Source organism: Moschus berezovskii, chromosome 3, assembly GCF_049115385.1.
Source record: "Moschus berezovskii isolate FMDL1 chromosome 3, NW_MosBer_1.0, whole genome shotgun sequence".
Lineage (NCBI taxonomy): Eukaryota > Metazoa > Chordata > Mammalia > Artiodactyla > Moschidae > Moschus > Moschus berezovskii.
In genome coordinates this window covers 54,148,840-54,174,931 of record NC_142462.1, presented here as the reverse complement: position 1 = coordinate 54,174,931, position 26,092 = coordinate 54,148,840, and the positions used below count along the sequence as shown (strand labels likewise).

The 26,092-nt window shown below is 39.1% G+C and overlaps 1 protein-coding gene and 1 long non-coding RNA gene across 8 annotated transcripts in view; one reads left to right on the top strand and one right to left on the bottom strand.

Annotated features, from left to right (window-relative positions):
- Positions 1-17,288, bottom strand: part of KMT2E (lysine methyltransferase 2E (inactive)) — a 96,317-nt gene extending 79,029 nt beyond the window's left edge. For 5 of the 7 annotated variants that reach the window (XM_088834197.1, XM_055420729.2, XM_055420727.2 and 2 more), the window contains exon 1: positions 16,946-17,286. The gene's annotated coding sequence lies outside the window, so the exon portion shown is untranslated. Of the gene's footprint in view, positions 1-16,945 lie in introns of all 7 variants that reach the window. The other 2 variants (XR_016036967.1, XM_088834211.1) reach the window with 2 other exon arrangements.
- A 579-nt stretch (positions 17,289-17,867) lies between these two features.
- The window catches only part of LOC148778325 (uncharacterized), a 30,817-nt gene continuing 22,592 nt past the window's right edge, over positions 17,868-26,092 (top strand). The window contains exons 1-2 of the long non-coding RNA XR_016036975.1: positions 17,868-17,960; positions 22,546-22,590. This is a non-coding gene — a long non-coding RNA (uncharacterized LOC148778325). The remainder of the gene's footprint in view (positions 17,961-22,545; positions 22,591-26,092) is intronic.

Sequence of the window (26,092 nt, the reverse complement as noted above, 5' to 3'; positions counted from 1 at the left end):
TCTATTTTAGAACACTTGCTTAAATACTAGAATATACTCTAGTTGCCTAATTTTGCCCTCTTTAAAAAAGCATTTTAAAAAAAGCATAATAGCTCACAGTAATAACTGGTTCCTAACCTTGGCATTATCAGGTTATCTTGTTCCATTAACCCACTGATTATGCCAGTCTTTTTGTGATTGTTGCCATATACTTGCTCATTCTCCTTCATTTTCCTGTATTTACATCCATCCCACCCAATAATAAAAATATTATTAAACCTTCCAGGATCCTTTAAGTACCGACACTTCCTTGAAGTCTCAACTTCGCAACTTTGACATTGCTGCCACAACCTAGCTTTAAGTTTGTCAGCAGATCAACCTCCTGATCACTGTTTTCCTTATCTGTAAACAATAATGTGAGTAGGTTAACTCAAAAAACCGTTACAGCTATAAAGCCTCTTACACACTAATCTCTTCCCTTCTTAACTTCCCAAAGAATAAATTACTTATATTTTTTAACCACTGGTTTATATTCTGACACACTTTTAAGTGTTAGATATACAGATTATCTACTTCACTCTATAGCAAGAACTGAGATATTTATAACTGAGAGAGGGATCTAGCTCTCAAAGCTTAGAACAAAGTGGCTAAGGCATCACCTAAGCTATCTTTCTTTAAAAAAAAAATTATTTTTAAGTTTTTGGCTGTGCCGGGTCTTCGCTGCTGCGCCGGCTGTTCTCTAGTCATGCATGCAAGGCTTCTCACTGCGATGGGTTCTCTTGTTGGGGAGCATGGGCTCTAGGGCACTCAGGCTTCAGTAGTTGAAGCACATGGGCTCTGCAGCTGCAGCTTCCGGGCTCTAGAGTACAGGCTTAGCAGTTGTGGCACTTAGGCTTAGTTGCTCCAAGGCGTGTGGGAGCTTCCCGAACCAGGGATCAAACCTGTCTCCTGCCTTGGCAGGCAGATTCTTATCCACTGAGCCACCAGGGAAGTCCCACCTAAACTGTTATTGTTTAAACCACACTTTAACACATTTAATCCCTTCCTCCCCTTTTAGATGAACATATCTTAAAAACAAACAAAAAAAATCTGCCATTGAAGAATGTTAGTGATTGATTTCCTTCTGGAAACATTTTTTTCTGGGTTTTTAATTGCTTCTTTTTTCTTTATTACTAGAAAATGTGGTTGTCCTTTTAAGGTTCAATCTTCCCCATTATTAGTCTCCAATCTTGGATTTAACCATTCATTCCTGATTCCCTATTCCTAGCCATCTACAGGTTGTATATTAATTCAAACACCTGCCATCACTGCAAAAATCAAACAGATTTCTAACAGAATCTTTTCACATTATCTTCTTCCATTCCATTCTTTTTATTAGTACTCTATTCTCCCAGTTCTATTTTTAATCCTTCTTTTCTCTAGTCAATGTAGTCACCCAGTCTTTGTGTCTCCCCAGTATTTCAGACTCACTCTTTCTCAATTTTCATGCCCACCCCCACCAATCATCATCATCATCTGAATAATTTCCAACAATCAACAACCTTTACAGCTTATCACCATTGAGTTGAGTACTTTGTCTCCAAACAATAGAAGAAATCTTGAGTGTTCAGCATTCCCCCTCTCCAAATCATGGCAACTATTCTGTTATTTCAAAACATAATAAATATAAATGCAAATTCATTCATTTAACATACTTATTGAGCATATATACTTTCTCAATACTATTCGACGTGCTGGGGAATGAGTAGTTTACAAAATTAAGTTGCCCATGAGACACCTGAAATGAGTTATGACAATCTAATATAATTCAGATCAGTTCAGTTGCTCAGTCGTGTCCGACTCTTTGTGACCCCATGAATCACAGCACACCAGGCCTTCTGTCCATCACCAACTCCCGGAGTTCACTCAAACTCACGTCCACAGAGTCAGTGATGCCATCCAGCCATCTCATTCTCTGTCGTCCCCTTCTCCTCCCGCCTCCAGCCCCTGCCAGCATCAGTCTTTTCCAGTGAGTCAACTCGTCGCATGAGGTGGCCAAAGTATTGGAGTTTCAGCTTTAGCATCAGTCCTTCCAATGAACCCCCAGGATTGATCTCCTTTAGAATGGACTGGTTGGATCTCCTTGCAGTCCAAGGGACTCTCAAGAGTCTTCTCCAGCACCACAGTTCAGAAGCATCCATTCTTCTGCGCTCAGTCTTATTCACAGTCCAACTCTCACATCCATACATGACCACGGGAAAAACCATAGCCTTGACTAGACGGACCTTGGCTGGCAAAGTAATGTCTCTGCTTTTTAATATACTATCTAGGTTGGTCATAACTTTCCTTCCAAGGAGTAAGCGTCTTTTAATTGCATGGCTGCAATCAGCATCTGCAGTGATTTTGGAGCCCCAAAAAATAAAGTCTGACACTGTTTCCACTGTTTTTCCATCTATTTCCCATGAAGTGATGGGACCAGATGCCATGATCTTTGTTTTCTAAATGTTGAGCTTCAAGCCAACCTTTTCACTCTCCTCTTTCACTTTCATCAAGAGGCTTTTGAGTTCCTCTTCACTTTCTGCCATAAGGGTAGTGTCATCTGCATATCTGAGGTTATTGACATTTCTCCCAGCAATCTTGATTCCAGCTTGTGCTTCTTCCAGCCCAGCGTTCCTCATCATGTACTCTGCATATAAGTTAAATAAGCAGGGTGACAATATACAGCCTTGACGTACTCCTTTTCAAACTATTTGGAACCAGTCTGTTGTTCCATGTACAGTTCTGACTGTTGCTTCCTGACCTGCATACAGGTTTCTCAAGAGGCAGGTCAGGTGGTCTGGTATTCCCATCTCTTTCAGAATGTTCCACAGTTTATTGTGATCTACACAGTCAAAGGCTTTGGCATAGTCAATGAAGCAGAAATAGATGTTTTTCTGGAATTCTCTTGCTTTCTCCATGATCCAGCAGATGTTGGCAATTTGATTTCTGGTGCCTCTGCAAGGGTACCTTAAGAGTAGTTTTCTCAAGTAACTGCCTTGGATTAATAATTTGTATATTCTCATTACCTTGTCAAGAACTTATCTTTTTTAAGGATTAATGGACACGATTGAGCGACTGAACTGAACTGAATGATGATTTTCAAATGACTTAAAATTCTTGATCACTCTTTAGCTCTGTGACCCTCAGTCTCTCTAGGTCTCTCATGAAAAATGGGTGAAAGATCTACATTGCAGAGTTGCTGCACAGAGGAAATAAGATACATAAATACACTGTAGATACTCATTTATGGACATTAGTGTTGTGCCTCTGAGATTAAAGCCATGAATTTTATATTTTCCAATTCAATGATAATTTAATTAATTCCAGTCAAAATTCTATTGAATATCAAGGCCACTCAAATGGTGAAAAAAACACATGAAAGAACAAATGATGGGCCTTTCTGGGGGTCCAGTGGCTAAGAATCTGACTACCAATGCAGGGGACACGTGTTTAATCCCTGGTCTGGGAAGATTCCACATGCTGTGGAGCAACTAAACCCATGTGCTACAACTACTGATGCCCACATGCCCTGGCACCCATGCTCTGCAATGAGAAGTCATTGCTATGAGAAGCCCACTCATTGCAACAGAGTAGCCCCCACTTGCTGCAACTAGAGAAAGCCTGCATGCAACAATGAAGACCCAGTGCAGCCAAAAATAAATTAAAAAACAATTTTTAAAGATCAAATTGATAAAAGTAAATAAATGGTGAAAAAAATAAATACATGGTGAAAGAGTTTAAAATATTTACTATCAAAATCTTAAGTATAAAGTAAGAGTACTTTTGGGACTTATCTGGTTGTCCAGTGGTTAAGAATCTGCCTTCCAATGCAGGGGACTTGGGTTTGATCCCTCATTGGGTAAATAAGGTCCCACATGCCACGGACAACTAAGCCCACATGCAGCAAATATTGAGACCGAGCTCCATAACCAGAGAGCACCCTGCATGCCACAATGAAAGATCCCATGTCACAACTAAGACCCGATGCAGCCAAATAAGTATATATTTTAAAAAAGAGTACCTTAACTTCTAAGTATTTAACAACCTACAAAGTCAGTGAGAGCATGAATAAAAAAAGGGAAAATACTTTCCAAGTTTAAACTGTTTACTTTTATGGAATTTTTCCCAGTCTTTTGATTCCAGAGCTTACAGTATTCAAAGATCAACTTCCTCCTCTTCATACTTTAATATAAAAACAAAATCTAGAAATGGAAGACTAGAGTATTACAACTAGACAGTTGAAGCTCAAGAGAAAAAGTCCATGCATTTCACCCTCAAAAATGAATCATGACACTAACAGATCTAAATCTCTATCAGGAAAGCTTTTAGAGGCATATACTCGACATTCAAAGCAGGAGGGGCAGCCTTGAGGAGATACCCCTCGTCCGAGGTAAGGTACAGCGGCTGCGCCTTGCTGGAGCAGCTGGGAAGAGGTACTCCACGATCAAGTGGAATATAAGAATCCAGTGTTCTGGGGAGGAAGGAACAAGATGGCGGAGGGATAAGACGGCGAGACCACTTTCTTCCCCACAAATTCATCAAAAGAACATTTGATTGCGGAGTAAAGTCCACAAAACAACTTCTGAATACTGGCAGAGGACATCAGGCTCCCAGAAAAGCAGCCATTGTCTTCTAAAGGAAAGAGAAGAAATCAAGCTCCACCTACCAGAACACTGACACATGCCTCCCTAACCAGGGAACCCGGACAAGTCACCCGTCCAACCCCACACACAGCGAAGAAACTACATAATAAAGAGAACTCCACAAACTGCAAGAAGAGGGAAAGGCCACCCCAAGCAAAGCAATATAAGCAAGATGAAGAGGCAGAGAAATACCCAGCAAGTAAAGGAACAAGATAATTGCCCACCAACACAAACAAAAGAAGAAGATATAGGAACTCTACCTGATAAAGAATTTCAAATTTTGATGGTGAAAATGATTCAAAATCTTGAAAGCAAAATGGAGTTACAGATAAATAACCTGGAGAAAAGGATTGAGAAGATGGAAGAAAGATTTAATAAGGACTTAGAAGAAATAAAAAAGAGTCAATATACAATGAATAATGCAATAGATGAGATCAGAAACACTCTGGAGGGAACAAACAATAGAATAACAGAGGCAGAAGACAGGATTAGCGAACTAGAAGATAAAATTGTAGAAATAAATGAAACAGAGAGGAAAAAAGAAAAACGAATTAAAAGAAATGAGGACAATATTAGAGACCTCTGGGACAATGTTAAACGCTCCAACATTCGAATCATAGGAGTCCCAGAAGAAGAAGACAAAAAGAAAGACCATGAGAGAATACTTGAGGAGATAATAGTTGAAAACTTCCCTAAAATAGGGAAAGAAATAATCACCCAAGTCCAAGAAACCCAGAGAGTCCCCAACAGGATAAACCCAAGGCGAAATACTCCAAGACACATATTAATCAAATTAACAAAGATCAAACACAAAGAACAAATATTAAAAGCAGCAAGGGAAAAGCAGCAAATAACACATAAGGGGATTCCCATAAGGATAACAGCTGATCTTTCAACAGAAACTCTTCAGGCCAGAAGGGAGTGGCAAGACATACTTAAAGTGATGAAAGAAAATACCCTACAGCCCAGATTACTATACCCAGCAAGGATCTCATTCAAATATGAAGGAGAAATCAAAAGCTTTACAGACAAGCAAAAGCTGAGGGAATTCAGCATCACCAAACCAGCTCTCCAACAAATGCTAAAGGATCTTCTCTAGACAGGATACACAGAAAGAGTGTATAAACTTGAACCCAAAGTAATAAAGAAAATGGCTACGGGATCGTACTTATCAATAATTACCTTAAACGTAAATGGGTTGAAATTTTCAAAAAGGCTAGGAAACAATTCTCATAGCCATCAATAGTTCAGTGTTGAGTTCATGAATAGTTTTTAAAGTTTGGGACAAACTGTAGTATTTGCTATTTGAAGTACTATTTGTAATTGGCATATTACGATGTAACATTGGTCTTCATTTCCAACTTAAAACGCCTAAAAATGCCTAACAGATTTTTAGATTTGTGAATTTTAGTTGAAATGTATTTTATGATGTTACTAAACCTGCAGAAATATTGAAATATTTCAGAGAACTTATTCACTGTACATTTAATTTATTTTATTTATAAAAGTTATGAACTGTAGAAAGTTTTACTTGTTGGGTCAAATGCTTGTTGCTTCAAATGCTTGTTGCATTTGAAGTGCTAGTTACAAGAAAATCAAATACCTTCAATGTATAAATGCTATTAAGTTTTTAAAGGACTCTGGAGTATAAGTAAGTTTGTTTAAAGAAATTTAGTCTATTCAACCTGAATCAGCTCTGTCAAACATTAATTAAAAGCCTCATTTTAAAAAAATAAATAAATAAATAAATAATGGTGGTGGGAGGGAGGGTTGGGAAGCTGGCTGGAGGTGGAGGTGGTGAAGTTTATAAATCTAATTAAAAATGAAGTTGCATTTCCATTTTCCAAATCCACCCATCCACCAGCGTACTGTGTCACTAGACATTATGTACGATTTTACTTTGCGACAGAAACCATTACATTTAAAAATTCATTACAGCAAGGTGAGTTAGACACATGATGGATGCAGCTTTAATTCTGCCATATATTTATTACAGTTAAAATGTAAATGATGAAAAATATTTTGTGCTTATCAGCATTTATGTGGAAATGTGTTTTACAGTGATATATGATGTTATATTTCTATTATTGTGATGAAAAAAAAAGCAATACAAAAAGACGAAGTGTTTATTAAAACATGAAAAAAAAAAATAGAGGCATATACTCACTGAGAAATTTTACAGTAAAGAGAAAAAAAAATCAAGAACAAAGTTGGTAGATACGAGTAGTACAGTGACTAGTATTATTTGCTAAAAGACAGGCTACATCCACTTTTACTTTCAAATTTCACTGTAAAGATCTTTATGGAAAAGATTACACATAAACGAAAAATAATCCACATGTACTGAGCTGATCAGCCACTTATAAAAGTCATTTGAACATGGAAAAAGAAATTACTATGTAAGGTCAAGGACTTTATCCATAATGAACCACTTACTTTAGTACATAAGAAGCTTTTTTAAGTGATAGTTTAGGTTATATATATAAGCAGAATGTCTTTTAAAATCTCCATCACTCTAGATTAAATATCACACAGGCTGAAATTTGAAAACCACACAAACTGATCCCACGGACATTAGCCAACACAATCATCAGTTACTTTCCATAGGAAATATGTACAAGATCAGCAAGCCAAACTTAGCAGCTACCATGATGCTTCCATACAAAGGGCATTCAACTCTTTGCCATTAAATGAATCTAGTTTATAATATTATCAGAGATAGAAAGGTCCTTTAAAAAAAAAAGTACAATTTAAATCTCACAAGATAACAAGGGCTCTTGGATCTTAACATGTCAGTATATCTGTTAAATTTCAGAATCTGTCATTTCATTTAGGAAGGGTCCTATAAACCCTGCTGGACAAACCAGGGTCTAATTCTGAAAGAACATTTTTAGATTTCCAAGATACTAAGTAAAAAAAGAAAGTTATAGAACACTGTAAGATCCATCCTCTTTTGGATTAAATATAGAGGAAACCTAGATTTATATATTAAAAAGTGTGCTGTGCTTAATTAGTTGCTCAAGTAATGTCTGACTCTGCGACCCCATGAACTGCAGTCGGCCAGGCTCCTCTGTCCATAGCGATTCTCCAGGCAAGAATTCTAGAGTGGGTTGCCATGCCCTCCTTCATGGGGACTTCCCAACCCAGGATTGGAACCCAGGTCTCTCACACAACAGGTAGACTCTTTACCAAGTGAGCCACCAGGGAAGCCACAAAATACTGGAGTGTGTAACCTATCCCTTCTCCAGGAGATCTTCCCTACCCAGGAATCGAACCGGGTCTCCTGCATTGAAGGCAGATTCTTTACCAGCTGAGCTACTAGGGAAACCCAGGGACTAGAAATTTATGAGTTATTTAACATAGAGGATAATGAAAGGTTATATACAAATATATAATATAAACCTGCATTTTTAATTAGGGTATCATTCATCATTATTTTTGTGTCAAGCCAAAATATTTTTTGAATATGGCTCTTATAATTTGAATCCTGGGTTCTCATTCTTGCCTAAACCGTATCTATAATACATTATCTATGGTTTTTGGTTTTAGATTATTCCAAGGTAAGAAATCACCTAGACACTTATGGAGCAATGTGAATGCAGACTTCCTTCTAGATGTGTATTATTTTTCCCCATAATCTTTTATTTGTCTTACCAATACCTAACTTGACAATCTTCTTCAGCAATTAATTTGCCTTAATCAAGTTTTCCAAAGCATTTAACTAAGCTTTCCTCTAAACAATTCTCTCTTCACATTCACTTATCTCTGATTCATGTAATATCTAACTAATATAAACAAAATACAATAAGCACTTCATGTAAATGATACATGTGGGCCATGGGCCACAGTAAGACTATTCAAAGAAAAGATCTCACACATTAATTCTAACTCCAGATTCTCAACTTAAGTCAACATGGTGATATTTTACCAGTGGGGATTTGGGCCTAAAAGAAAATCTTCTCATTCATCATGGTACTTGTTTTTGCATCTTTTCACTCTATTCTTTTTTAAAACAATAGGATAAGATTTGGTAATGCGACAAACTTTCTCTTAATGCAGTTGTATACAACTGACTCAAGTTTTAAATCAATAAGGCACCTTTGCTGCTGCTGCTGCTGCTGCTAAGTCACTTCAGTTGTGTCCGACTCTGTGAGACCCCATAGATGGCAGCCCACCAGGCTCCGCCGTCTCTGGGATTCTCCAGGCAAGAACCCTGGAGTGGGTTGCCATTGCCTTCTCCAAAAGCACCTCTAAAATGCTTCAAATCCACTGTACCATTTTATTAATTCTCACTATTCTGAAATATGATCATCTTAATTTTCTCAGAAGGGAATTTTAAGTTTTACAGAATTAAATCCTCACTCTGCAAATGTTTACAACACTTTCCTTCTCCTAGTCTCTCTGAAATTTTCCAAAGAAATTAATAATTTTCATTCAATATGTTATCCAGGACCTGAATCAGTATAACATTCAAATTATCATCCAAATTCATTACCAAGATTTTGCTATCACTGAAAGGAAATACGCCAAGTTGATAAAAGTGTCATCAAAATGTAATCAAAGTATAAATGTGTTTTTTCTGTTTCTTGTCCCTTTTTTGTCCTTCTGAATTTTTGAGGAGTACGTATTTCTTTCACTACAAGGTTCCAAAGATCATACACTGCTTTGTCCTAAGAGTTGTAGATGTTTGATGCTCTGCTGTATTACTATCTTACCAACACCTTTTTAAAAAGTACTGGCTTGTATATATGTAAAAGAAGAACGTGTCTCAATGTTTTCAGGAAAAAAATACTTGTAAAAATTACACGAAGGAAGAATTTTTAAATGGAGGAAAAGAAACAGCACAATTAAAATAAGTATTTTCAGCCTTGCCTTAGAAATCAAATTGCTAGCATTAGGAGCAAATCATAAACTGTAACTGAAGGTTCATATAACAATAACTCTAAAAAATTAAATGAGGACATGGAACTACACCATTAAAAAAAAAACTACCAATCTAAGTACTTCTTATGTTCTGAATTTAAAATTAGACCAGATTTGAGAAACTATTTTAAATCCCATTTGTATGGAAAACTGTGCAGGAATACTATCAATACTATCAAAATTATCTACACTTTTCTTCCTTAAAAATAATTTATTGTTGTGATTATGAAAGCAAATTAAATGCATTACAGAAAAACCAAAAAGGAAAACTCCAATAATGCCAATTACCTTGAAACAAACCACAAACTAAAAACCTTGGTAAACCTGCAGTCACCAGAGTAAAAACTTACTCAGGCAAGAATCATCAATAGATGCTAAATCTAGGAGAGGAAAGTCTGATGAGGAACAGAATATTTACACAATCTCAAAATATCTCCTTAAGAATTACTTAATAATGGCAAAATGAGAAACAATTTACTATAAAATGGAGAAACTACTCAATACCTTAGCAAGTAATCAAAATGAACACACTGGTAGTAGGCAAACAAACATCAAGTACCTCCAGATAATAAAAACAAATGAAAACAACACTTATTACTTTTCCAGTATTCCAGCCAAAAATGCAAAAATCTGAATTTAATTATGAAGAATCCTTCAGTTCAGTTCAGTCGCTCAGTCGTGTCTGACTCTCCGCGACCCCATGAATCACAGCACGCCAGGCCTCCCAGTCCATCACCAACTCCCGGAGTTCACTCAAACTCATGTTCACAGAGTTGGTGATGCCATCCTTAGACAAACCCAAATTGAGGGGAACTGGATAAATAACTAGCGTGCCAGTGTCATGACAAAAGAAAGACCTAGGAACTCTCTTCCAGACTATTGGAGTCTAAAGCGACCTAAGAACTAAATGCAATCTATGATCCTGGATTGGCTATTGTACCAGGAAAAAAAAAAGTACTAATAAAGGGAATAATTGGGACCACTGATGAAAATGAAATATGGCCAATAAGCTAGATAAAAGTATTACACCTCTGCTAATTTGCCTGAATTTAACACTCTGGTTATCTAAGAAGGGATGCTAGTTCTTAGAAAATGCATACTTAAGTATTAAGGGCTCTAACAGGGCACGATGTATACAATATACTCCCAAATGTTTCAAAACCTTTTTTAAACATGTACAGAGAGAACAATATAATATATAGTGAAAAAATGTTAAAAATCAGGGGATCTGGATGAAGGATATAAGGCAAGTTCCATACCATTCATGTAACTTGCCTGTAAGTTTGACATTATTACAAATTAAAAAAAAAATGAAAACCCTGGTTTTCCTGGGGAGATTGGTCAACATACACATACATATTTATATACATGCAATACAGCATTTTTTAATTAAGAAACAGAATCATCAGTTTGATAATATTTAGTTCTAGAAATCTTCCCAGATACATCTGGGTATCTGGGGGAAAGGCAATTATTTTCAGATGAATTAGAGGTATTTTTCTCTTGCTCTCCATCCAAGGAAACTAACCCCCACCCAACCCCCTACACACACACCATAAAAACTCAAACCACTATCATCTCCTTTACTAGTCACAGCTAATTAGAGGGATCAAGATGGAGAATACTGGCTCTCTGACACCTTGCCAATTTGTGTGAGGCCCAACTGCACTTTCTGCAAATAAGTTCTGTGAGATTTCCCTACAGCCTTATAACAAATCGTTTACTTCAGCTAGCTGGAGCTGATTTCTGTTCCCTGCATCTAAACAAATCCTAAAACAGTAGGCTTTTGAGAAGCAGAAATAAATGGAACAAGGGAAACAGTAGCTACTCAAATTAATCTTTTGTCTGTGCTTCAAAAATAGTGTTTAGGTGGAAGTTTAAAGCGAAGATGTAATAAGGCCCTGTCAAATTCAACCAATTATGCAGCTTCATTTAAGGAGAAATGCAAACAATTCCAAAAGAAACAATCTTACTTTCAAACTTACTTTCTCAAGAAGAGTTACTATGTATCAGACTAACCTAAGACCTACCCCCAACCCCATCAATTTAAGGCTACTGAAGTAAAGTCCTAACCATTCAAATCTCTCACATCAAGAGAGTCTCTTGCCACATGATTAAAGATGAAATGAGCTTTCAAATTCTATAAAGTTGTCTCTCTTTAAATGACATACAAAATATGAGGAATACAAAAGATCTCTCTGTAAAATAAAAAACAGAAACTATCACACCTCACTAGTTTGTGAGGGGAAAAATATTAGAAGGGTGTATCTTTCTCATGTATAGTCTCCTGACAGACCAAACAGTAAGAAAAATGGAAAACATATTATTAAACTTATTTAACTCTAAAGTTTAAATTTTTAAATTAATTTATCATAGTAAATTCTATTAAAGCCTTTAAATAAAAATTATGCTTTAAATACCTTTTGAGAATAAAAGTCAACATAAATCTTTAAGTGTTTTTTTTTTTTAATTTCTGGTCTCAGATAAAAATGTTAGATAACTATGTAAACTTGAAATTATAAATACCATAATCCAAAACTAACTCAATCCCACTGTTATATTACACACTTAGCTTCTGCCACAGGCTCAGACCTTAAATGCTGCACCCATGTTGGTTATAACACAGGTATGATTACTCAATATTATCTTTCTCAATAATAAGCCTCTGGACCAAAAATGTTTATTTGTTTGGATTAACTCTAAATTGAGCAATCTAAGAGTTGCTAGAAAATTATAATCTTCTCCAGTTGTATAAATAAAGAAAGATGTACTTATTGTGCTTCTCATGTTAAACCCAGATTTCACATTTGAGATAGTTTTAAAATGCAAAAACAAACATTTCAATTTAAAATTATGGATGTGTAATTAGTTACCCACTAAATTATAAATTAATTACTTATTCATTAAAAGGCATAACATCTGTTTTGATATCTTAATGCAACACATCAAAAACAAATTCTGTGACTGACCTGTTGCATGGAAAATATTCAATACCCTTAAAAGCTTTAACAGTTCTGGTAAATAACCCAACGAGATTTGATAAGGATGTAAATTTTACCTAACAATAAAATATGGCTTTCCAGTTTAGAATAAAATTTGATTTATAAGCTGTACACAAGAAATCATTTCAAATCAAAAGAAAATACATATCGAATGAAATACAAGACTGATTACCTTCTTTACAGTTTTCAACCACAAATACTGCTCTTCATATTAAACTGTTAGGTAACAAAAATAATATCATTTTAATATTAAGAAAAAATGAGGCTCCTCCCAACATTATTACAAAAGAGGCAGTTTAAAAAAAAAGGGATCCACTCCAATTTTAAACCCAGCCTACAAACTGAATAAAATTTACACAGCAATATCTCAAATAGTATCTTTCTTGTTACTCTGCCAATCAACACAAAAAACTTTATTGCAAAATAAAGTTATACTCAATATTAAAAGTCTCGCAGAATACAAATATTAAACATTTATTCTAATACATGACAAGGTATGTCCCTGATCACTCTGAATATCTGAGATGTAAACATATTCACTTAAACAAAAGCTTTAAACTGAACAAACAATTGAGCACCTACTATCTGCTAAGAATGACTCCCTTGGATACAGACACTATCATATATTATTAAAATATCTTTTAAAAGTAAACATAATATTTCTTAAGAGTCTATACTAATATTCTTTAAAGCAGTTTTTTGATAGCTTTTCAAAGTTCTGTTGATTTTATACAATACTTTAAACACACAGTGATAGTACACATTTTATGTCCCAGCAATAATTTCCAGAAAAGAAGAGCTATTAGAATAATACACTTTAAAAAATAAAAACATACACTTCTTTAGGAGTTTGATGCATTAAAAGGGGTATACTATTCTTAGAATTCAACTTAATAAATTACAATTTCACTAAGACCACCATGGTATGTACTGAGAAGAGTTTTACCTAACTTATTAATTGGCTTTTTGCCTCACTTTTTCAGAGTCAAGAATGCCTAGGGCTTACTGTGGTATATAGGGTAAAAATTTTCTGGCTGGAAGCTGTGAGGAAAATAGACAAAGCAAAATTGTAGAAGAGTTATCAGAGAGACCTAAAGAATTGAAGAGGAATGAGAAGCCCTGTAAAGGTTCTAAACTTAAATTTGAGATCAAAGGGATCCTATAACTTATACTGACAACAAAAAAGAAACATGATCAAAACATAGTATGTAAAAATAAAATTTGCTCTCCAATTATGTTATGATTTTCTACAAAACCATTTAAACAGATAAATAAGGAATCCCTCAAACTTAGCCACCCTAAGAACAAAGACCATTTGACTAGCTTTGCCCCAAGGGCCAAATGTTTCAAAACTCTCTGTGAAGAAAAATTATGCCTCACCTTTTAATAAATTTGCCTTGACAATCCAAAACACACATAGTCAACTGGAGTACACAAGAATCAAAAGCAAACATTTACAACCATGTTTTTTATAAAGGGCAATATACAAACAAATAAAAAGCCAGACTCATTTTATAGGGACCAAAAACATATCAAAAGAAAACGAAAAGAAACAAACCCCAAAGCAATGAAGCAGGCCAGTATGAAGAAAGCTCATACAAGTGAAGGCATCTTTTCTCATAATTTCCAACTCTGTACTGTTTCTTTGAAGCCAAATAAATCCAAATGCCTTATATGTCTAGACTTGATCAATGTCAAGATCAACAAAAACACAGGTATAGACAGCATTCCCTCCTATGACTACATAAACCAAGTTTTCCTAGGAGCATACTTATTTCCTACATTAGGTAGTAAGTTTAAAGTACCAACCCTCTGATCTTAACCCACAGATCTTAATCACTTAGTCTATAAATGCGCAATCTTTACACAGCAGTCGAGATCTGAATGAAATGCTCAGAGCATAATACAAATGAGTAATGACCCCAAATCCCTACACAAACTCTCCCACTACCCACCAACATTTCATCTTAAAACATTCAAAGATGGTAAGCAAGGCAGTGTGTTCAGTCTTCCATGATGAAACTCCCTAAGCTAGTAATTTCTATTTTGTAAATTAGAAATTATCAGTCTAATTCACACGAGCTTCATAAATCTCTTACTCTACTGTAAATATTTTAGAGCAGAATTCACAATAGAATAAGAGAATCTAACATTAGAGAGTGGACCCTCTCCAACCTCTTTAAATAGTACTGGATTGAAACGCACTGATCTTCCAGTTGCTCCACAATCAGAATGGTCACTAAATACCATTAATGACCCACTCATCTCTCACTGCTTACTTCAAGCCAAAAAAGATCGCCCTCCCACTAGACAGATGAATTCTAATCATTCACACTTTTAAAGTTAAGTGACATCGTTTCACTTTCTGCCCAGATTCAAGGCCTTATTATGATATGGCTTTTATTTAAAGTCCCACTAAAACAGACTAAATTTCACATCCCATAGTGAGTAAATAAATGGACATGTTTGGTAAGGAACAATATGAAGAGCTAGAGCTTTACTTTTTTACTTACATAATTGTGACAGTATGTTATAAGACAATTACAGGGCAGCAAAGCACAGAGCTCTACTTTATCAAATACACAATCAACTTAAAAAATTCCTAAGGAACGCTTAAATATATGGGGGAAATGGATGCAAAATATAACAGTGAGAAGAACAAGCATCTCCACACCCAGTGAAGTAACAGGTTTAGGCTTGTTTGTACAGCTCCCTAAAAATTAATTTGAAAGAGTACAAAAAACAAAATTCACAAAATTGGTCAAAAGTTGAATGAGAAACGTTCTACTGTAGATTAAAACATTGATTCTTACAAAATAGGCTGTACTTGCACACTTACTAAATATTTTAACTTTAGCTTATTGAATGAAAAACGCTTAGATTAAACCAAACAAAAACTATTATTTGCCCCCTAATAATTTTTTTATATGTAAGAGCACCTGACCTCACTGCTGAAATTTCTAATAAAAACATCTGAGTGCTTTTTAGTTTTTGAAACGTGGTGTCATTTTACTTGCCTCTCAGGAAAAACCCATAAAACTAATCAACTAAAACACAGCATTGCAATTTGCAGTAAAATCGACACATCTTTGTAAACGGTTTGGGGAGGTGAAAAAAGGCCCAGCCTTTCATGTAAACATAATAAGCCTGTAATATGCTGCAGACAAACGCACTGCAAGGGGTGTGGAGGACCCGAGCTGATTAGATTACCACAACATCAGCCTGGGGCCGCCATTTTTAGAATCTGTAAAGGACAAAAGAGGGAAATTTCACTTTTTACTGGCCATGTAGGAGATTAAAGGAAAAAAAGGACTGTTTTCCAATTAGGTATTGATGTCTCCAGCCTAGAGCTGAATGCACCTCACTTAATTCTCTCCAAGGTCTCCAGAACTCCGAACACCTTATGTTATTCACATCTCTAAAAGGTGAGGGGAAACGGGCAAAACGGGGTTTACTCTAAAGCTAACTCTAGCGATTTCCCCTTGACTTTAAACTGTATCGTTCGCAAGACACAGTCCAGCAAGAATGCATCTCTAAGGAGCTAAGGCCGATGGAAGAGAGCCCTCCGGATTGTTTGCTCTCTCCTCCTCCCCTGTTTAGCACAGTGAACCGTTTGTTTCTCTTCTGTGTCTGCTGCCACAGTGTTTGTGCCAATCCCTTGGTCAAAATCAGCTTTCCTGAAATGTGCCATATTGTGACTTCTAAGCCTCCGCCACAGTAAAGGGCGACGATAATGCAAGCGGGGAGGGGGCGGGGGGCAGACTGAGACGGCTGGGTGCTGGGGTGACCACCTCAGGGGCGGGTTTACCCTCTCCCGGAGAGGATGAGAAGCTGACTCGTTCTCCCACAAAGGGATATACCCACGGCGTTCTTTCCACCCCCTTCGTATTTACGAGAAAATTAAACCAGAGACAGCCAGGCGACAAATGGAAGCAGCAGAAGAAAATGGGGCCTATACGGGTTCCCAGCACCTGAACAAGATGCGGTAGAGGAAAGGCAGAGGGCTGGCAGCTCCTGGGACCACTTCGACACAAACCCTACTAACAGTCACAAACCTACCTCCTTACCCAAGCGGCTCTAACCAGCTGCCGGCGACGAGTGCGCCCCCCTCCCTAACTCCCACTCTCAAGGGGGTTTAACTGCCAGTTTCCCCTTCCCCAACCCTAAAACCCGCCATAATGCTCCCTTCCTAGGGACAAGGAGGAAAAAAGGGTATATTCGAATCAAACAAGCAACGTCTAGCCCCCGCCAAGACACCTGAGTCAACGTCGACTCCCCCACACCGTCAGGATAAAGATGAGAAAGCCCCCTCCCCCTGGAAACACACGTCCCTCCACCCCGCAAACCCCAGGAACTCCCAAGGAGACGACAGGCACTGACCTGTGATGTTCACACACCAGACACCCGAACCCCGTTATTTGCTCGACCCCCCAGGGAGTCTCTCCACACCTCCGCGGTCAGACGATCCCCCGACAGCAGCCACTGCAGACGCAGGACCCGGCTCCACACACCCCCTCCCCAAACAGCAGCGCTCAGCCTCTTCGCCAGCAACCGAGGAGTAGGGGAGGGGGCACAGAGACAGTCAACAGGAACGCAGAGGCTACGGCGAGGCTGCTCAGAGTGTCTAGGCCCCCTCTATTTGCCGCTCCCGAACTCAGGTACCGTCTCCGACTCAGCCCCCTGCGCCCGCTCAGTGTCACTGCCTCTCGCTCTGGGAAAATGGCGGCTGACGGCGGCGGCCGCGGCGGCGGCGGCGGCCGCGGCGGCGGCAAGTGCACGGGGCCCGCCCGCCCCGCTCCGCAGGGGCAGAGGGGGAGGGGACGAAGCTGCCCGCCGCCATGTTGCTTATGGGCTGCCGCCCGCCGTTGCCTCTCCACGGAGGCTCGAAGACAGCCAACTGGAGGCAGAGCGGTCAACGAATCTCCATTTCACAACAGATGCATTCAACAAGTCACCGAAGGTTTGGGAAAGTTTCGGTATTTGATGGGACTGGTTCTTTATCCCCTTTCCGAGTAGCCCTTAAGTCTGGATATCGGTGAGCTTGGGCGCGACACTACTGGGTGGAAGGATAATGATCGTAGGGCTTGGAAAGACCCCCCGCCCTTCCCCGCAAGCACTTTCTCCCACTCCCAAAACCACCTCTGTCCTGTTCTTTCCTCCCCCCACCCCCCGAGTCTGGCCTCCGGAGCGGGGTGAACTCGGTTAGGGTGTCACTCGACGCCCACTAGGGGCTGAGGCGGCTTCAGTGCGCAGGCTCCGAGCACCGGATAAAAGCGGAGCTGTTGAGTCCAGCGCCGTCTCGATGGAGGAGCGAGAAACGGAAGAGGTCGGGGGGAGAAGCAGCTGGAAAAATACAGCCACCGTCAGCGCCGCCTCCCTGCCACCGTGTATCGGGGTAAAAAGCTGTCGTTGCCGTCGGTGCAGTTGCCGTCGCTACCTCCTCCTTCTTTGGCCCGGGGGAACGGTTTCCCCGCCGCGGGATAATGTGCGGGGAGGGGATCGGGGATTCCTTTAGATGGCAGTTGACTAAACGGGGGAGGGTCAGACAGACGGCTATCGAAGAACAAAAGGGAAGGCCAAAGAATAAAGGGTTCCCCCAGTAAAATGACACGGTGATTGCGGTTCTTGTTTTCGGGGTCTTTCCCCGAAATGGCGGCTTCCGTCTTCTTGCTCCACAGCGACCCGGAGCGCTCGGTTAGCGGGGTGGGGAGCGAGGTGGTCCACGCAGCCAATCAGTGTCTGGTGTGTTCTGTCGAGCGCGTCCTGATTGGCTAGCGGTGACCTCATGCTGCAGCAGCGGGTGGGGCCAGAGCCGTCGGGAGAGGCTGTTGCAAAGGCCGAGAGGGAGAAGTGACGAAGGTGTTCGTTGCTGCCGCGGCCGATTTGGAACACAAGCTGTGGCGAAGGAAATCTAAAGGCTCTTCCTTGACTATTTTCTCCTGTCCCTGCGCGAGGTGAGGGCCCCGGCTCGGCCTCTGCGAAACTTTGGGGCGCTGGCGCGGACGAGGAAACAAAGTCTCCCGTGACTTTAGTAACTGCGTCAGGGCAAGATGGCGCTGGGTCTCCTTGGGGCGCGGGGGGAGAGGCACGTCCACCGTCGCCGCAGCGCATGTGACCGGGCTGCATTCCTGTGGGGGTTGGCTCAGACCCAGGCGCGGGCGGGGGAGGGGAGAGGGCTGGGGCGGAGTAGTCTGTGGGGCGGTCGGCGTCGGCGGCCTGAAGAGCAAGAGTTGACTGAGGGCGCGTCCCCTCCCCCATGCTGCTTAACAGCTGCGGCTCACTGGGGAAAGCCCCCCGAGGGACGCCCCTGATGGGGATGTGACGGCTGTTGGTGAAGGGAAAGGCTTGTCGCCCTATTTTCTCATCTGCCTTTCTCTTTCCGAAGTATACTTACGTAAGGTGGCAGGTCCCTAATGTGGGAGCTGGAATCAGCCACGAGTCGGGAAAGGCCACTGGACTAGCTAGAAATCTAGCTTCTGGGCCACAGCACCGAGGAATATCGATTAATTTCTGAGAAAACTTAAGTGTTTCAGATTCGAATAGCAAAATAATCCTTAAGTTTGGAATCAAGTGTAAAAAGTGTGACGATACATACCCAGGAACACTTGTAATTTCCTGAAAGTTGAAAAGAAATCAAGGAGTATATCAAGTTTGAGGGCCCTTTTCAAACTTGTTGCTTCTATTTACTTTCTTCCCGTTTTCTCCCTGTCTATATCCTACAAGAATGTGAAATCCTATAAATTTTTTTTTTAATTTAGACGTGATTAGTAATGCAGAATTAAAAACTGCTAGTATTGTAATATACATGAAGTTGTAAGGGTGTTTTCAGTGTTCTTGGTCTTCTGTTTTTCTGTCGTCCTCTTAATTGTGGTTTTTAAAAATAAAAATGAAATTGTAATCATTTTTGGTAAATGTTATTCATTAAGATTCCTGCACCATTATGAAATATTAAAACTTAACTCTTTAAATCACTTTTGTATAAGTATGAATTTTAGTATTTGAAATTTTGCTAGGTGAAGATTTCCAGCAGCTCAGAAGTTTCTTATGGTCAATATTGGCAGATTAAGTAGGGAAGTGTAATTTTATATTTTTTATTATTCCCACTTGCCAAAGTAGTGTAGCAGCCATTAACTGAACTAGAGAAGAAAAAGGGCTTCTCACCTTGGGTGGTGTTGAGTGAGAGCTGGGAGTTATTCAACAAGGACTTTTCCATCTAAAACCTGACTTGCTTTTTTACTGAATATCTATATTCGGTGCTGTGAGAATGTTTGTTGGTCCTGAAAAGATAAGTTTAACCTGGAACCAAGGTTGAGCTGTTTCTTTAGTCTTAGTTGTAGACTTGGTAGTTTGAAAACAAGATTGAATTTTTAATACTTTTAAAGAGTACGAAGATTTTAAAATTAAACTTTTTTGTCCACTCTCAATATAAATTGGGCCTTTCTCCTATAAGAATTCTTGAGTAATTTCAGGGATCTATATTACATATAAGTAAATGTCTCATTCCCCTTAAAGGAATTTTCTTCTGGCTTAGAACAGAGGGACTAAATATGAAGTGAGTAGATCTAAATGTAATTTTCAAAATGTTATAACTTCACTGTGCCTTAATAAGGAAAACAGACCATATTGCAAGCTAATGGAACCAAATCCTTGGGCTTTTAATCAGTTTGTGTCCTCACTGTTCCTGATTGCCAAATCCATGAACATACTTGGCTGTAATTTTTCTTTACCTTCCTGTGATTCTTGAAGCAGTACTTGCAGTTACTTGTCTTTGTCTGCCTTCTTGCATTTTATGTTCTCCCTCGACAATTTCATTTGTGTCCATTCTCTAATTAAACATCCAGATTTTCATCTCAGAGCTGCAGATGCAGTGTTCAGGTTTACCAGGGGCCACAGGCTTCCTGAGGGTTGCAAAGAGTTCCACACAACTTACTGACTGAACATCAGGCTTCCTGAACTCATTTTAAAAAACAGCAACAACAACTACTATACTTGGTGAAAGTCGCTCAGTCGTGTCCGACTCTTTTCGACCCCATAGACTATACAGTCCATGGAATTCTCCTGGCCAGAATACTGGAGTGGGTAGCCTTTCCCTTCTCCAGGGGATCTTCCCAATCCAGGGATCCAACCCAGGTCTCCCGCATTGCGGGCAGATTCTTTACCAGCTGAGCCACAAGGAAAACCCACTATACTTGGTACTTGATCTCAAAGTACTTACTAGCTTTCAGACTAAATCAACAAGCCAAAAAATAAAAACCCTCTTTGACCCTCAGGGTTTCAAGTAGAGGTAAAGGGCTGATGATGCTCAGCAGCAAGGTTTCCTCCCCTTTCATGTGTGAGATGGGGAGGGGAGGCTGCTAATGGGACTGAGATAATGCTGCCCCTGCAAAGATGGGAAAACAGCAAATGGCCTTAGTATTTTTGACCTTCATATTCGTCACCTATTAATGGACATTTTAACCTACAAACTTCAACGATATCTGAACACCAGAAATTATTTGGGTTTTATAGTTCCTTGATGTATTTGGGGCTTATCATGTAGAACTGCTTGCTCTGATATAGAGGACCCAATAAGTTCTGCCCTTGTGTTTTTGTCACTTGTCATTTTATGTGTTCCTGTGTCAGCCATTAGCAGCTACATGTGTTTTATGTATTATAACGTTGGCATTCCAATAATAGGGCTTATTAAAATGATTTGTAAAATGAAGCCCTGCAGGAAATCAAATTTGAGCTTTTAGCATAAACACTGATAACCCTTCTGTCTTAAAGCTTTTGGGGGGATTTTTGAATAGTCATTGTCTATTAACTTTATTTTTTGACATTTGTTGAAACTAAATCATAGTAAAGAAATCATCTTAATTACATGTGGCTTTCAATGGATTTTGTTTTTATATAAAACTCCTCTGCTCTACCTCTCCCTGATTTTAATGGCCTTTAAATGCAGAATTGAAAGATTTATATCTGAGAACTGTTTGAATTGAAACCATTAAATATACCTTAAAACATTATAGTTAAACATACACAGCTTGCTTAGTTTAACTTCCTGGGGGTGGGTGGGCACAGATTAAGTGCTATCTCATTCTCCCTGGGCAAGGTGTTTATTTGTGTTAACATTAAAATTTGTATTTGCAAGTGTTGGTCCAAAAAACTTTCCAGGGTTGTGGATACCTTAGGTCAAATTGATGTTTTTCTCTTAAGGAGAGTTAATAAGTTTGTTCCTCTAAGTATCTAAAAGAAAGTTACCTGCTCTCTGCTGTTGAAAAAGATCAGGTCCATAGTCTCTTCCCTGTTGACTTATTTATGTTGAGTTCAAGTTTGAAACATCTGTAAATATGGGATTTCACCTGGAAACTACAAAAATCATGTTCTTCTATCTACGTGAAGCAAATAGGAAATAGCAAAAACTTATAGACCCCACCTTCTCTGAGTGATCTAGGAAAAGTATTTTATGCCATTTTTTTCTTCAGTGTTTATATTTGCCATAAATTCTGCTTGCTTCAGTGTTGATCTTGCACTTAATTAAAAGAAAACTGGATTTGGGTTTTTTTTTTTTGTTTCTCCTTTATTATATGCATACAGCTTAAGAGAAAAGGGCATGGTCAACATTGTGTTTCTGAGGTACAGAATATACCTTCAGTAAACAATCTTTTATATGGTGCTGGTCCTATTAAAAGTAATTTGGTTATGGACCCAGGGTAAATATTTCATACAACTGAAAGTTAAACCAAGTTAAATTATTTGACAATTTATTCCTAGGGATTATATCACTTTTAATATATTTTATCCTCAAAAGTATTTATTTTTAAAGGTGATGGTGGTTTAGTCACTAAGTTGTGTCTGACTCTTGTGACTCCATGGACTCTAACTTGCCAGGCTCCTCTGTCCATGGGATTTCCCAGCAAGAATAGTGGAGTGGGTTGCCATTTCCTTCTCCAGGGGATCTTCTCTACCCAGTGATTGAACCCAGGTCTCTTGCATTGCAGGTGGATGCTTTACCAGATGAGCCACCAGGGAAGTACCCTCTCAAAGTATGTTAATATTTGTATCTTAGATTTAAAACCATATGGTTTTCTGTCTGCAATTGTTTTGTTCTTGGGACAGATTCTAACTCTAGCTCTAACTTCAATCAAATAATTTGTATTCCTACCATATTTAGGGCTTCCCTGGTAGCTCAGACAGATGGGAGATCCAGGTTCAGTCCCTGGGTTGGGAAGATACCTGGGAGAAGGGAATGGCCACCCACTCCAAGATTTTTACTTGGAGAGTTCCATGGACAGAGGAGCTGGATGGGCTACAGTCCATGGAATCACAAAGAGGTGGACACGATGACTAATACTTTTCACACCATATTTAAGATACATGGAAACATGGAAGATAATTCCTAGCTCTTAGATTTTTCAGTTAGGTTGACAAGATAAAAACTCCTTTGAAAAATTACATGACTGAAGAGATCTTCTACCCATAATATAGAGGTCAGGGGTTCACTTGTACCATCTTTGAACTTTAAATGACTAAAAATTAACTAGTTCCCCTTCTCCACAAACTCAGCCTTTTAGGTAAGTTTTATCTTAGGAAATAAGAAAAGACTATATACAACTGTTTGAATTTATAATATTTTGTGAAAGTTCTGTATTATGTGCTCCAGATGTGGGTGGTGTTACATAACTTATTGTGATTCCTTAGAATATACCTCTTCAAAACTCCTTGGTCTACATGCTAATTCCCTTTGCTAGTTGCTACTCCTGTCCTTCCTGTTTTTATTAATTGCTTTATTCTGCTTCTTATTTCCCAGTGTTATGTCCACAATCACCTTTTGTTGTTTAGTCGCTAGATGTGTCCAGCTCTCTGCGACTCCATGGACTGTAGCACACCAGGCTCCTCTGGCCTTCACTATCTCCCAGAGTTTGCTTAAATTCATGTCCATTGAATTACCTTTACACAGTCAATTCCCACCCTTTTACCTATTGATGACTCCAGAATTTATAGTCTCTGAACTCAATTGGAACTGCTAAATATCTCACACATCTCTGAATAAATTCAAAACTGACCTTTTTTTCTATTAGTTTTTCCCCTTTTGTTTCCTTTTAGTGGTTCTCCCCTTCTGGGTAAATTTATATAATCAAACATTTTTCCAATCAGTCTTTTTTGCTTAAAACACTCAATTTGCCACATTTGAGGATCAAGCTAGAACATACCCTGTGGCATGCAACGTCTTTCATCTGTCTCCCGTTTATCTTCAGAAAATGAGATATTCCCTTTTCTTTGTTAATTGTGTCTGTCACACTGTCCTGTTAATGTTCTTCTTTTCCGTTATAGTTCATGAAATATTGGTAGGCAGTGTCTCATCTTTATAGCTAAAGTGCAGAGTTCCTGGCATTTAATTGGCACGCAGTTTTGTTGCAGGAATAACATAATATGCTCTGATGCTAACTGCCTGAACACTGTGCCATAGCATGTGTTTATGGTAATGATAGCAAGTCAGTTGGATATATAAATGGACAGAAAATGTTCTGGTTGATTCTATACCATCATGTTACAAAACTTTTGGGGTGGTTCTCCCACCCACCCATCCATTTAACACCTATTTTGCCAGTGTTGTTAGTCCTCAAATCTGCTTTCTGCCACCTGGTCCTCTTCACTTAAATATTTGTACCTGTTATTGTACTAGGGGTTCCCTGGTGTCTCAGTAAAGAATCTGCCTGCAATAGTGGGAGGCCTGGGTTCAATCACAAAGTTGGGACGATCCCCTGGAGAAGGGCATGGCAACCCACTCTAGCATTCTTGCCTGGAGAATCCCCATGGACAGAGGAGCCTGGCGGGCTGCAGTCCATTGGGTCGCAAAAGTTGGACACGATTGAGCGACTAAGCATAGCACAGGACTAGTCTGTATTCTATTAATTTATAATCTGGTTTGGGATTGGGCTTCCCCAGTGACTCAGATGGTAAAGAATCTGCCTGCAGTGTGGGAGACCCGGGTTCAGTCCTTGGGTTGGGAAGATCCCCTGGAGAAGGGCATGACAACCCACTCCAATATTCTTGCCTGGAGAATTCCATGGATAGAGGAGCCTGGTGGGCTACAGTCCATGGGGTGCCAAAGAGTTGGACACAACTGAGCAACTAACACTTCAGGATTAAGCCTTGTAGGTATGTATTGTAAACATTCAACCAGGAGCCCCAGTTAACAGGTAATGTCCTTTGTATAGGAAACTGAATTTTTGAACTAGGAGGGACAATGTGGATTTCAACAGTGGATGGGGTGGGAGCAGTGAAACAGTGTATTTGCAGTCAGTATGGCTTTATGTGTAAAGGCAAAGAACAGGAGTAGAGAAAATAGGTTTTAAGTATAAGAAACCTGTTTGACTAGTCTTACATGAAGTACACTGAGAGATGAGGGTGGACTGGAACCAGATTTTTTTTTTTTTTTTTTAATCTAGAGTCCTTTTGCCAGTGAAGCTCAAGACATTTATTTCTCTCTTTTTTATTTTGAGGAAATAGTTTCAAAGAGGGAAATTACTGACCTGTCTCACAGAAGTCCTCAGGGACTTCACAGGGACCCAGATATTGCTTACTAACTCCAAATTGAAAACTGGACATTTAGTAAAGAGTGTCATATAACATTTTAGATACTAGAGTCATAATTTGTAAATGTTCACAAGTAGCTAAACATCAGAACACGCCAAGAATGAATACCATTTATAAGGGATCTTGATATCTGTGGGGCAAGGATATGAAGGGACAGCTGTGCTTAATCTGTCACGTGAGCTAGTGTTATCTTTGCCTTTGTGCTGTGTCTTATAGAAATTAGTTTTTAGTGATGGAAGAGATTTGGTTTTAATTGTCTTTTTACAAGTGAGGAAATACCCATCAAGATAACTTGGATTTAAGTACTTCATTTTTCTTAGTATGACCAAATTTGATCATGTTTTCTTTTTTCCTTAATTTTTATATGAATCCTAATCAGTGAGTGCTTACGTTAAAGAAGTCATTCATGTTTGTTTTCAGTATTTTATGTATCTTTGTCTTGCACTCCTACGTGATCATTAACATAGAGTAGACACTTAATCGGAGAAGGCAATGGCAAGCCACTCCAGTACTCTTGCCTAGAAAATCCCATGGATGGAGGAGCCTGGTAGGCTGCAGTCCATGGGGTCACTCAGTTGGACACGACTGAGCAATCTCACTTTCACTTTTCACTTTGACGCATTGGAGAAGGAAATGGCAACCCACTCCAGTGTTCCTGCCTGGAGAATCCCAGGGACGGGGGAGCCTGGTGGGCTGCCGTCTATGGGGTCGCACAGAGTCAGACACGACTGAAGCGACTTAGCAGCAGCAGCAGACACTTAATTTTTGGTTCCCATTCTTACTGTCCTCCCCTCTTTTTCCTCTTCTGTATTCTGCAGGCTTCCTTCTTGATTACTCACTTGATAATTGCAGTTTCTGTAGTTAATGTAACAGTGTATACTGTTGAAATATGTGTATTAAAGTGATCTAAATTTATCCTTACCTCTGTAGGAAAGAAATAGTATAACA